Source organism: Arachis stenosperma, chromosome 9, assembly GCF_014773155.1.
Source record: "Arachis stenosperma cultivar V10309 chromosome 9, arast.V10309.gnm1.PFL2, whole genome shotgun sequence".
Taxonomy (NCBI): domain Eukaryota; kingdom Viridiplantae; phylum Streptophyta; class Magnoliopsida; order Fabales; family Fabaceae; genus Arachis; species Arachis stenosperma.
Genome location: NC_080385.1, coordinates 107,761,205 through 107,773,212, shown reverse-complemented (window position 1 = coordinate 107,773,212; position 12,008 = coordinate 107,761,205). Strand labels below are relative to the sequence as shown.

The 12,008-nt window shown below is 41.8% G+C and overlaps 1 non-coding gene across 1 annotated transcript; it reads left to right on the top strand.

Annotated features, from left to right (window-relative positions):
* The first annotated feature begins 4,002 nt into the window (after positions 1 to 4,002).
* LOC130952901 (small nucleolar RNA R71) lies at positions 4,003 to 4,106 on the top strand. The gene has a single exon (XR_009075075.1). It is a non-coding gene; the product is annotated as a small nucleolar RNA R71 (small nucleolar RNA).
* The last annotated feature ends 7,902 nt before the right edge of the window (positions 4,107 to 12,008 follow it).

Here is a 12,008-nt window from a genome sequence, read left to right as displayed (position 1 = left end):
ACATTCATGAACCACAAATTCAAAAGACATATGCACTGTTCAAGCATACATTCAGAGAACAAAAGTGTTGCCACCACATCAAGATAATTAAACTGTTATAAAATTCAAAATTCATGCAATTCTTTTTCTTTTTCAATTAAGCACGTTTTTATTTAAGAAAGGTGATGGATTCATAGGACATTCATAACTTTAAGGCATAGACACTAAGACACTAATGATCATAAGACACACATGGATAAACATAAGCACTTAAAATTCGAAAAACAGAAGAATAAAGAACAAGGAAATCAAGGAATGGGTCCACCTTAGTGATGGCGGCTCTTCCTTCCTCTTGAAGGTCCTATGGAGTGCTTGAGCTCCTCAATGTCTCTTCCTTGTCTTTGTTGTTCCTCTCTCATGATTCTTTGATCTTCTCTTATTTCATGGAGGAGGATGGAATGTTCTTGGTGCTCCACCCTTAGTTGTCCCATGTTGGAACTCAATTCTCCTAGGGAGGTGTTCAGTTGCTCCCAATAGTTTTGTGGAGAAAAGTGCATCCCTTGAGGCATCTCAGGGATTTCATGATGAGAGGGGTCTCTTGTTTGCTCCATCCTTTTCTTGGTGATGGGCTTGTCCTCATCAATGGGGATATCTCCTTCTATGTCAACTCCAACTGAATAACAGAGGTGACAAATGAGATGAGGAAAGGCTAACCTTGCCAAGGTGGAAGACTTGTCCACCACCTTGTAGAGTTCTTGGGCTATGACCTCATGAACTTCCACTTCTTCTCCAATCATGATGCTATGAATCATGATGGCCCGGTCTAGAGTAACTTCGGACCGGTTGCTAGTGGGAATGATTGAGCGTTGGATAAACTCCAACCATCCTCTAGCCACGGGTTTGAGGTCATGCCTTCTCAATTGAACCGGCTTGCCTCTTGAATCTCTCTTCCATTGTGCGCCCTCTTCACATATGATTGTGAGGACTTGGTCCAACCTTTGATCAAAGTTGACCCTTCTTGTGTAAGGATGTTCATCTCCTTGCATCATAGGCAAGTTGAACGCCACCCTCACACTTTCCGGACTAAAATCCAAGTATTTCCCCCGAACCATTATGAGATAATTCTTTGGATCCGGGTTCATACTTTGATCATGGTTCTTGGTGATCCATGCATTGGCATAGAATTCTTGAACCATCAAGATTCCGACTTGTTGAATGGGGTTGGTAAGCACTTCCCAACCTCTTCTTCGGATCTCATGGCGTATCTCCGGATATTCACCCTTTTTGAGTGAAAAGGGGACCTCGGGGATCACCTTCTTCAAGGCCACAACTTCATAGAAGTGGTCTTGATGCACCCTTGAGATGAATCTATCCATCTCCCATGACTCGGAGGTGGAAGCTTTTGCCTTCCCTTTCCTCTTTCTAGAGGTTTCTCCGGCCTTGGATGCCATAAATGGTTATGGAAAACGAAAAAGCAACGCTTTTACCACACCAAACTTAAAAGGTTTGCTCGTCCTCGAGCAAAAGAAGAAAGAAGAGAGTAGAAGAAGAAGAAATGAGGAAGAAGGGAATGGTGGTGTATTCGGCCAAGGAGGGGGGAAGTGGTGTTTAGGTTGTGTGAAAATAAAGGAATGAAGAAGGGTATTTATAGGAGAGAGGGGAGTGATGGTTCGGCCATTATGGGTGGGTTTGGGAGGGAAAGTGGTTTGAATTTGAAGGGTGAGGTTGGTGGGGTTTTATGAAGGATGGATGTGAGTGGTGAAGAGAAAGATGGGATTTGATAGGTGAGGGGTTTTTGGGGAAGAGGTATTGAGGTGATTGGTGAATGGGGGAAGAAGAGAGAGAGTGGTGGTGGGGTTGGTGGGGATCCTGTGGGGTCCACAGATCCTGTGGTGTCAAGGAAAAGTCATCCCTGCACCAAATGTTGCTCAAAATCACATTTTGAGCCAATTCTGGCGTTAAACGCCGGGCTGGTGCCCATTCCTGGCGTTTAACGCCAGGTTCTTGCCCTTTTCTGGCGTTTAACGCCAGTCTGGTGCCCCTTTCTGGCGTTAAACGCCCAGAATGGTGCCAGACTGGGCGTTAAACGCCCAACTGCTAGGTTTACTGGCGTTTGAACGCCAGCAACTTCTTCCTCCAGGGTGTGCTATTTTTCTTCCTGTTTTTCATTCTGTTTTTGCTTTTTCAATGGATTTTGTGACTTCTTATGATCATCAACCTACAAAAAACATAAAATGACAAAAGAAAATATATAAACTATAATCATTGGGTTGCCTCCCAACAAGCGCTTCTTTAATGTCAGTAGCTTGACAGAGGGCTCTTATGGAGCCTCACAGATACTCAGAGCAATGTTGGAACCTCCCAACACCAAACTTAGAGTTTGAATGTGGGGGTTCAACACCAAACTTAGAGTTTGGTTGTGGCCTCCCAACACCAAACTTAGGGTTTGACTGTGGGGGCTCTGTTTGTCTCTGATTTGAGAGAAGCTCTTCATGCTTCTTCTCTATGGTGACAGAGGGATATCCTTGAGCCTTAAACACATAGGATTTTTCATTCACTTGAATGATCAGTTCACCTCCATCAACATCAATCACAGCCCTTGCTGTGGCTAGGAAGGGTCTGCCAAGGATGATAGATTCATCCATGCACTTCCCAGTCTCCAGGACTATGAAATCAGTAGGAATGTACTGGTCTTCAACCTTTACCAAAACATTCTCTACAAGTCCATGAGCTTGTTTTCTTGAGTTGTCTGACATCTCTAATGAGATTCTTGCAGCTTGTACCTCAAAGATCCCTAACTTCTCCATTACAGAGAGAGGCATGAGGTTTACACTTGACCCTAAGTCACACAGAGCCTTCTTGAAGGTCATGGTGCCTATGGTACAAGGTATGGAAAACTTCCCAGGATCTTGTCTCTTTTGAGGTAGTTTCTGCCTAGACAAGTCATCCAGTTCTTTGGTGAGCAAAAGAGGTTCAGTCTCCCAAGTCTCATTTCCAAATAACTTGTCATTCAACTTCATGATTGCTCCAAGGTATTTAGCAACTTGTTCTTCAGTGACATACTCATCCTCTTCAGAGGAGGAATACTCATCAGAGCTCATGAAAGGCAGAAGTAAGTCCAATGGAATCTCTATGGTCTCATTTTGAGCCTCAGATTCCCATGGTTCCTCATTGGGGAACTCAGTGGAGGTCAGTGTACGCCCATTGAGGTCTTCCTCAGTGGCGTCCACTTCATCTCCTTCCTCTCCAAATTCGGCCATGGTTATGGCTTTGCACTCTCCTTTTGGATTTTCTTCTGTATTGCTTGGAAGAGTACTTGGAGGGAGTTCAGTAATTTTCTTACTCAGCTGTCCCACTTGTGCCTCCAAATTCCTAATGGAGGACCTTGTTTCAGTCATGAAACTTTGAGTGGTTTTGATTAGATCAGAGACCATGGTTGCTAAGTCAGAGGGGTTCTGCTTAGAATTCTCTGTCTGTTGCTGAGAAGATGATGGAAACGGCTTGCCATTGCTAAACCTGTTTCTTCCACCATTGTTGTTGTTGAAACCTTGTTGAGGTCTCTCTTGATTCTTCCATGAGAGATTTGGGTGATTTCTCCATGAAGAATTATAGGTGTTTCCATAGGGTTCTCCTAGGTAGTTCACCTCTTCCATTGAAGGGTTCTCAGGATCATAAGCTTCTTCCTCAGATGAAGCATCCTTAGTACTGCCAGGTGCATTTTGCATTCCAGACAGACTTTGAGAAATTAAATTGACTTGTTGAGTCAATATCTTGTTCTGAGCCAAAATGGCATTCAGAGCATTAATCTCAAGAACTCCTTTCTTCTGACTTGTCCCATTGTTCACAGGATTTCTTTCAGAAGTGTACATGAATTGGTTATTTGCAACCATTTCAATGAGCTCTTGAGCTTCTGTAGGCGTCTTCTTCAGATGAAGAGATCCTCCAGCAGAGCTATCCAAAGACATCTTAGATAGTTCAGAGAGACCATCACAGAAAATACCTATGATGCTCCATTCAGAAAGCATGTCAGATGGACATTTTCTGATCAATTGTTTGTATCTTTCCCAAGCTTCATAGAGGGATTCTCCATCCTTTTGTCTGAAGGTTTGGACTTCCACTCTAAGCTTACTCCATTTTTGAGGTGGAAAGAACTTTGCCAAGAAGGCATTGACTAGCTTTTCCCAAGAGTCCAGGCTATCCTTAGGTTGAGAGTCCAACCATATTCTAGCTCTGTCTCTTACAGCAAAGGGGAATAGCATCAGTCTGTAGACCTCAGGGTCAACCCCATTAGTCTTGACTGTGTCACAGATTTGCAAGAACTCAGCTAAAAACTGATGTGGATCTTCCATTGGAAGTCCATGGAACTTGCAATTCTGTTGCAGTAGAGAAACCAACTGATGCTTAAGCTCAAAGTTGTTTGCTCCAATGGCAGGGATAGAGATGCTTCTCCCATAGAAGTCAGGAGTAGGTGCAGTAAAGTCACCCAGCACCTTCCTTGCATTGTTGGCATTGTTGTTATTTTCGGCTGCCATGAGTTCTTCTTCTTTGAAGAATTCGGTCAGGTCCTCTAAAGAGAGTTGTGCTTTGGCTTCTCTTAACTTTCTCTTCAAGGTCCTTTCAGGTTCAGGGTCAGCTTCAACAAGAATGCCTTTGTATTTGCTCCTGCTCATATGAAAGAGAAGAGAACAAGAAGATATGGAATCCTCTATGTCACAGTATAGAGATTCCTTGAGGTGTCAGAGGGAAAGAAAAATAGAAGAAAGAAGAAGGGGAAGAATTCGAACTTTAATTGGATGAAGTTCGAATTGTGCATTAAGAAGGAGTAGTACTCCATAAATAGAAGGATGTGGGAAGAGGGGAAGGTAATTTTTGAAAATTAAATTAAAAAGATTTTGAAAACATTTTGAAAAACACTTAATTGATTTTCGAAAATAAAAGTGAGAAAGAAATCAAGTGATTTTTGAAAAAGATTTTGAAATTAGAAATTAAAAAGATTTGATTGAAGACTTATTTTGAAAAAGATGTGGTTAAGAAGATATGATTGAAAAGATTTGATTTGAAAACAATTTTAAAAGATATGATTTGAAAACAATTTTTAAAAAGATTTGATTTTAAAAATAAATGACTTGCCTAACAAGAAAAGATATGATTCAAACATTAAACCTTTCTCAACAGAAAAGGCTATATACTTGAGATGTTCAATCAAATCATTAATTGTTAGTAAGTATCTTTGAAAAAGGAGAGAAATTGATTTTGAAAACATTTGATTGAAAAGATATGATTTGAAAAAGATTTGATTTTGAAAAACTTTGAAAACTTGAAAAAATTTGATTTTGAAAACAAAATCTTCCCCCTAGCACCATCCTGGCGTTAAACGCCCAACCAGGTACCCTGGCTGGCGTTTAAACGCCAGTCTGTCTTCTTCACTGGGCATTTTTGAATGCTCAGCTTTTTCTGTATAATTCCTCTGCAGTATGTTCTGAATCTTCAATTCTTTGTGTTATTGACTTGAAAAGACACAAATTAAAAATATTTTTGGATTTTTAACAATCAAAATGCAACAAGAATCAAATAACAATGCATGCAAGACACCAAACTTAGCAGTTTGTATACTATTGACACTATATGAGACACATAAACATTCAAGTCAAAAGAATTTAAAGATCAGAGTAAGAAATCATCAAGAATTATTTGAAGATCTTAAGACACATGAATGAATGCATGCAATTGACACCAAACTTAAGATGAGACACTAGACTCAAGCAAGAAATATCAAATATTTTTGGTTTTTATGATTTTGTAAAAATTTTTTTTTGTGATTTTTGAAAATTAAGTGGAAAAAGATATCAAAATTCTTAATGAGAATTCCAGGAATCAGTGCAATGCTAGTCTAAGACTCCGGTCCAAGAATTAGACATGGCTTCACAGCCAGCCAAGCTTTCAAAGAAAGCTTCGGTCCAAAACACTAGACATGGCCAAAGGCCAGCCAAGCCTTAGCAGATCACTGCTCCAAAAGCAAGATCAACAAGCTCTTGTGATGATAAGTTGAAACCTCGGTCCAATGAAATTAGACATGGCTTTACAGCCAGCCAGATTTCAGCAAATCATCATGAAACTCTAGAATTCATCTTCAAGAATTTCGAAAAAAAAATAAATGCCTAATCTAAGTAACAAGATGAACCGTCAGTTGTCCATACACAAGAACAATCCCCGGCAACGGCGCCAAAAACTTGGTGCATGAAATTGTGATCAATACTTTTTAATACACAAACAATCCCTAGTAATGGCTCCAAAGACTTGGTGCACAATACCATGGCATAAGCACAACTTCGCACAACTAACCAGCAAGTGCACTGGGTCGTCCAAGTAATAAACCTTACGTGAGTAAGGGTCGATCCCACGGAGATTGGTGGTATGAAGCAAGCTATGGTCACCTTGTAAATCTCAGTCAGGCAGACTCAAATGGGTATAGTGATAAACGAATAAAGCATAAAGATAAAGATAGAGATACTTATGTATATCATTGGTGTAAGAGCTTCAGACAAGCGTATGAAGATGCCTTCCCTTCCGTCTCTCTGCTTTCCTACTGTCTTCATCCAATCCTTCTTACTCCTTTCCATGGCAAGCTTGTGTAGGGTTTCACCGTTGTCAGTGGCTACCTCCCATCCTCTCATTGAAAGCGATTGCATATGCCCTGTCACGGTCATAGCGGAATTCATCTGTCGGTTCTCAATCAGGCCGGAATAGAATCCAGTGATTCTTTTGCGTCTGTCACTAACGCCCCGCCCTCAAGAGTTTGAAGCACGTCACAGTCATTCAATCATTGAATCCTACTCAGAATACCACAGACAAGGTTAGACCTTCCGGATTCTCTTGAATGCCGCCATCAGTTCTTGCCTATACCACGAGGATTCCGGTTAAAGAATCCAAGAGATATTCACTAGAGCCTTGTATGCTTGTAGAACAAGAATGGTTGTCAGTCACCTTGTTCATGAGTGAGAATGATGATGAGTGTCACTGATCATCACATTCATCAAGTTGAAGAACAAGTGATATCTTGGACAAAGAACAAGCGGAATTGAATAGAAGAACAATAGTAATTGCATTAATACTCGAGGTACAGCAGAGCTCCACACCTTAATCTATGGTGTGTAGAAACTCCACCGTTGAAAATACATAAGAACAAGGTCTAGGCATGGTCGAATGGCCAGCCTCCCAAAAGAGGGTTCAATCATAAAAACATGATCAAAAGATTCCAAGATGAAAATACAATAAAAAAAGGTCCTATATATAGAAAACTAGTAGCCTAAGGTGTACAAAGATGAGTAAATGACATAAAAATCCACTTCCAGGCCCACTTGGTGTGTGCTTGGGCTGAGCAATGAAGCATTTTCGTGTAGAGACTCTTCTTGGAGTTAAACGCCAGCTTTTATGCCAGTTTGGGCGTTTAACTCCCATTTAGGTGCCAGTTCCGGCGTTTAACGCTGGGATTTCTTGAGGTGACTTTGAACGCCGGTTTGGGCCATCAAATCTTGGGCAAAGTATGGACTATCATATATTGCTGGAAAGCCCAGGATGTCTACTTTCCAACGCCGTTGAGAGCGCGCCAATTGGGCTTCTGTAGCTCCAGAAAATCCACTTCGAGTGCAGGGAGGTCAGAATCCAACAGCATCTGCAGTCCTTTTGAGTCTCTGGATCAGATTTTTGCTCAGGTCCCTCAATTTCAGCCAGAAAATACCTGAAATCACAGAAAAACATACAAACTCATAGTAAAGTCCAGAAAAGTGATTTTTAATTAAAAAATAATAAAAATATACTAAGAACTCAACTAAAACTACTAAAATCATACTAAAAACAATGCCAAAAAGCGTACAAATTATCCGCTCATCAGGGATCGACCCTTACTCACGTAAGGTATTACTTGGACGACCCAGTGCACTTGCTGGTTAGTTGTACGGATTGCAAATTCGTGCACCAGACGCCTACTAGGGTTACAATCAAATCTCGATGCACAAACTAGATCAAGAAAAGACCTCTATTTTAACTTCAAAGGCAAACAATTGTTATATAGTAATGCCCTTTGGATTGAAGAATGTGTGGGCTACATACCAGCGGTTAATGAATAAAGTATTTTCCTCACACATAGAAAAACTAATGGAGGTGTACGTAGATAACATGCTCGTCAAACCCAAAGAGGGCGCAACACTGTTGTCCGACCTCTCTGAGGTATTCACCACCATAAGAAAGCATGACATGAGGTTAAACCCTTCAAAATGAACGTTTGCAGTAGAAGTCAGGAAGTTCTTAGGCTTCAAGCTCACCCAAAGGGGTATAGAAGCAAATCCAAACATGTGCCAAGCTATCCTCGACATGAAGAGACCGACCTGTGTCAAGGAGGTCCAACAAATAAATGGGAGGTTAGCGGCCCCTAGTAGGATCAGCCCTGAAATCACTCCCTCTTTACTCTATCCCGAGGAAGGGCAAACAATTCAAGTGCACCCCGGAATGTGAACAAGCCTTCCAAGATTTTAAAGCCTTCCTGGATCAGCCACCTATAATCACTCGAACTATAAAGGAAGAGGAGCTTGTCCTATACCTAGCAGTGGCAAGTCGGGACGTAGCATCCGCTCTAGTACGGGAAGAAGAGAAGTGGCAACAACCTATCTATTTCATCAGTAAAACCTTACAGGAGGTAGAGCTAAACTACTAAAAGATAGAAATATTTGCCTATGCCCTCATCCTCACGTCTCGAAGTCTCCGATCCTACTTCCAGGCTCACATCATCAAAGTTCGATACTACAATGGGCGGTGGAACTGTCCGACTTTGACCTAAAATATGAAGTTTAGACTGTAATCAAGTCACAATACCTTGCCGACTTCATCGCAAAATACACAGAAAGCCCCGAAGATCTGACCACATGGAGCCTATATGTAGACGGGTCATCAAATAAAGCAGGAAGCGGGGCTAGAGTCATTCTAGAAAGTGATCATGGAACTCGGATAAAGCTGTCCTCAAGGTTTAAATTTCCCACATATAACAACCAAGGAAAGTATGAAGCCCTACTCGCTGGCTTGAAGCTGGCAAACGAAGTGGGGGCTGAGAAATTGGTAGTGTTAAGTGATTCACAAGTGATAACCTCGGAAATTAATGGAACCTATGGTGCGAGCCCAAAGTGGGTTTAGGAATTTTTCTCTCAAAATAGAATTGGCATTGCAAGTGTAGTCCCAAACCCACAATCAACTCTCAACCAAAGTTTGAATTCAAAAGATGTCACTATTTGTTCATACACCGGTCTGAGCTATAGGACCGAGTTGGCTAAAGACAAAGGAACCGACCTCACGAAAGGTTGGCCTGCCACCGACCTCTTCACAAAGAGCTCGGACGAATCACCATAGAGGCCCAAAGAGGCCCAAGAAAGAAAAGCCACTGCTTACTAGAAGGCGGCTGGCTGAAAGATAAGTGATCTCACCCACAAAAGATAAGATAAGATAACAAACTTATCTCAAGGAAGGTCACTCAACACTACTATAAATACACTAGAGCACCCAAGTCTAACTCATACTCCAATTCTTCAAAAACCTGCTTAAAGCCTGTGCTGACTTAAGCTTCGGAGTCTCTTGCAGGTACCACCACCCCTCGGTGATCAAGGTCCAGCAGCATCTCATGCTCCAAACAAGTCGGACACGGCAGCTCTGATCGCACCAGAAGATCTCGTCCGAGATTGAGCTCAACATTTCAGGTAACCCTAGGAACATTGGCGCCGTTGCCGGGGACCGTGGAAGTCACCCCATCGCCATGGCAAACAACCCTGCCAACGACCATAACTCTGGTTTGGAAGAAGGAATGCCACTTAAGAACACGAATGCCACACCAAACTCCCCAAAGGACACAGACCAATCCAAGGGAGACAAGCATACTCAAAACACAAAAATTTTAGATGCCATTCGTGAACAGAAGGATCGCCTCAAACAGCTTGAACAAGAAGCCGAATGTCAACGCAAAGCCGAGCGAGATCTCCGAAGAGAAACAAAATGGCGTCGAGAGTTGGAAGACAAACTCTTAAAGCTCGAAGCTTATCTCAAAACTAGAATCGCTCGGTCCAACTGCGAAGAAGCCCCCACAAAGACCAAGACCCATTCACGAAAGAAATCATAAAAGATAAAGTCCCGAAGGACTTCAAAACCCCTGACATGACCCCATACGATGGTACGTTTGACCCAAGTCATCACCTCAGCAACTCTAAAAGCCGAATGTACCTCACGAATGCCTCAGACGCGACCCATTGCAAAGCCTTACCGAACACCTTGACCAAGACGGCGATAAAGTGGTTCGACAACCTACTGCCAAGGTCGATCACAAGCTTTGATGACCTCACTAAGAAATTCTTAGCCAGATTCTCCATCCATAAGGACAAAGCCAAGCACGCTCCAATCCTGCTAGAGATTAAACAAGGAGATCGGGAAAGCCTCCGCAGTTATATGGAAAGATTCAATAAAGCATGCCTTGACATACAGAACCTTTCTACAAAGGCAGTGATTATGGGACTCATCAACGGTCTGCAAGAAGCACCCTTTAGCCACTCCACATCCAAAAACACCCAACATCTCTGAACGAGGTACAAGAACGGGCGAAAAAGTACATCAATATAGAGGAGAACTCCAGATTAGGAGAAACCTCAAAGAACGGATTCTCCTACCCACCCTGGGACAAGGATAAAGAGTCCATGAAAAAAGAAGACCAACCTACTGAGAAACCCAGAAAGTACCACAACTACACCCCTCTTCGAGTGTCCCTTGTGGATGTTTACCGAGAGATATGCAATACTGAGAAGATCCCACCGCCTCGCCCGATTAAACATAAGAGAGGAGGAAGTCGGACAGAGTATTGCAAATACTACCGAATCTATGGGCATTCTACCAACGAGTGCTATGATGAGCGGATAATGTATACGCTTTTTGGCATTATTTTTAGGTAGTTTTTAGTAAAATCTAGCTACTTTTAGGGATGTTTTATTAGTTTTTATGCAAAATTCACATTTCTGGACTTTACTACGAGTTTGTGTATTTTTCTGTGATTTCAGGTATTTTCTGGCTAAAATTGAGGGACCTGAGCAAAAATCTGATATGAGGCTGAAAAAGGACTACAGATGCTGTTGGATTCTGACCTCCATGCACTCGAAATAGATTTTCTGGAGCTACAGAACTTCAAATGGCGCGATCTCAATTGCGTTAGAATGTAGACATTCAGGGCTTTTCAGCAATATGTAATAGTCCATACTTTATTCGAGTTTAGAGGACGCAAACTGGCGTTCAACACCAGTTCTATGCTGCATTCTGGAGTAAAACGCCAGAAACACGTCACAAACCAGAGTTAAACGCCAAAAACACGTTACAACTTAACGTTTAACTCCAAGAGAAACCTCTGCATGTGTAAAGCTCAAGCTCAGCCCAAGCACAAGTGGGCCCCAGAAGTAGATTTCTACATCAATTACTTATCTCTGTAACCCTAGTAGCTAGTTTAGTATAAATAGAACTTTTTACTATTGTATTGGGTCTCTCTTAGACCATTTGGTCTTTTTGAACCATTAAGTCTTGGTTATCCTGGTTCCCTCTCTGGGGCCGGAACCAATGAACACCTTTATCACTTATGTATTTTCAACGGTGGAGTTTCTACACATCATAGATTAAGGGTGTGGAGCTCTGCTGTTCCTCGAGTATTAATGCAAATTACTACTATTTTCTATTCAATTCACGCTTATTCTTATTCTAAGATATCCATTCGCACCCAAGAACTTGATGAATGTGATGATTATGTGACGCTCATCACCATTTTCACTTATGAATGTATGCCTGACAACCACTTTCGTTCTACATGTAAATAAGCTTGAATGAATATCTCTTGAATTCCTTAATCAGAATCTTCGTGGTATAAGCTAGAATCCATTGGCAGCATTCTTGAGAATCCGGAAAGTCTAAACCTTGTCTGTGGTATTCCGAGTAGGATTCAGGGATTGAATAACTGTGACGAG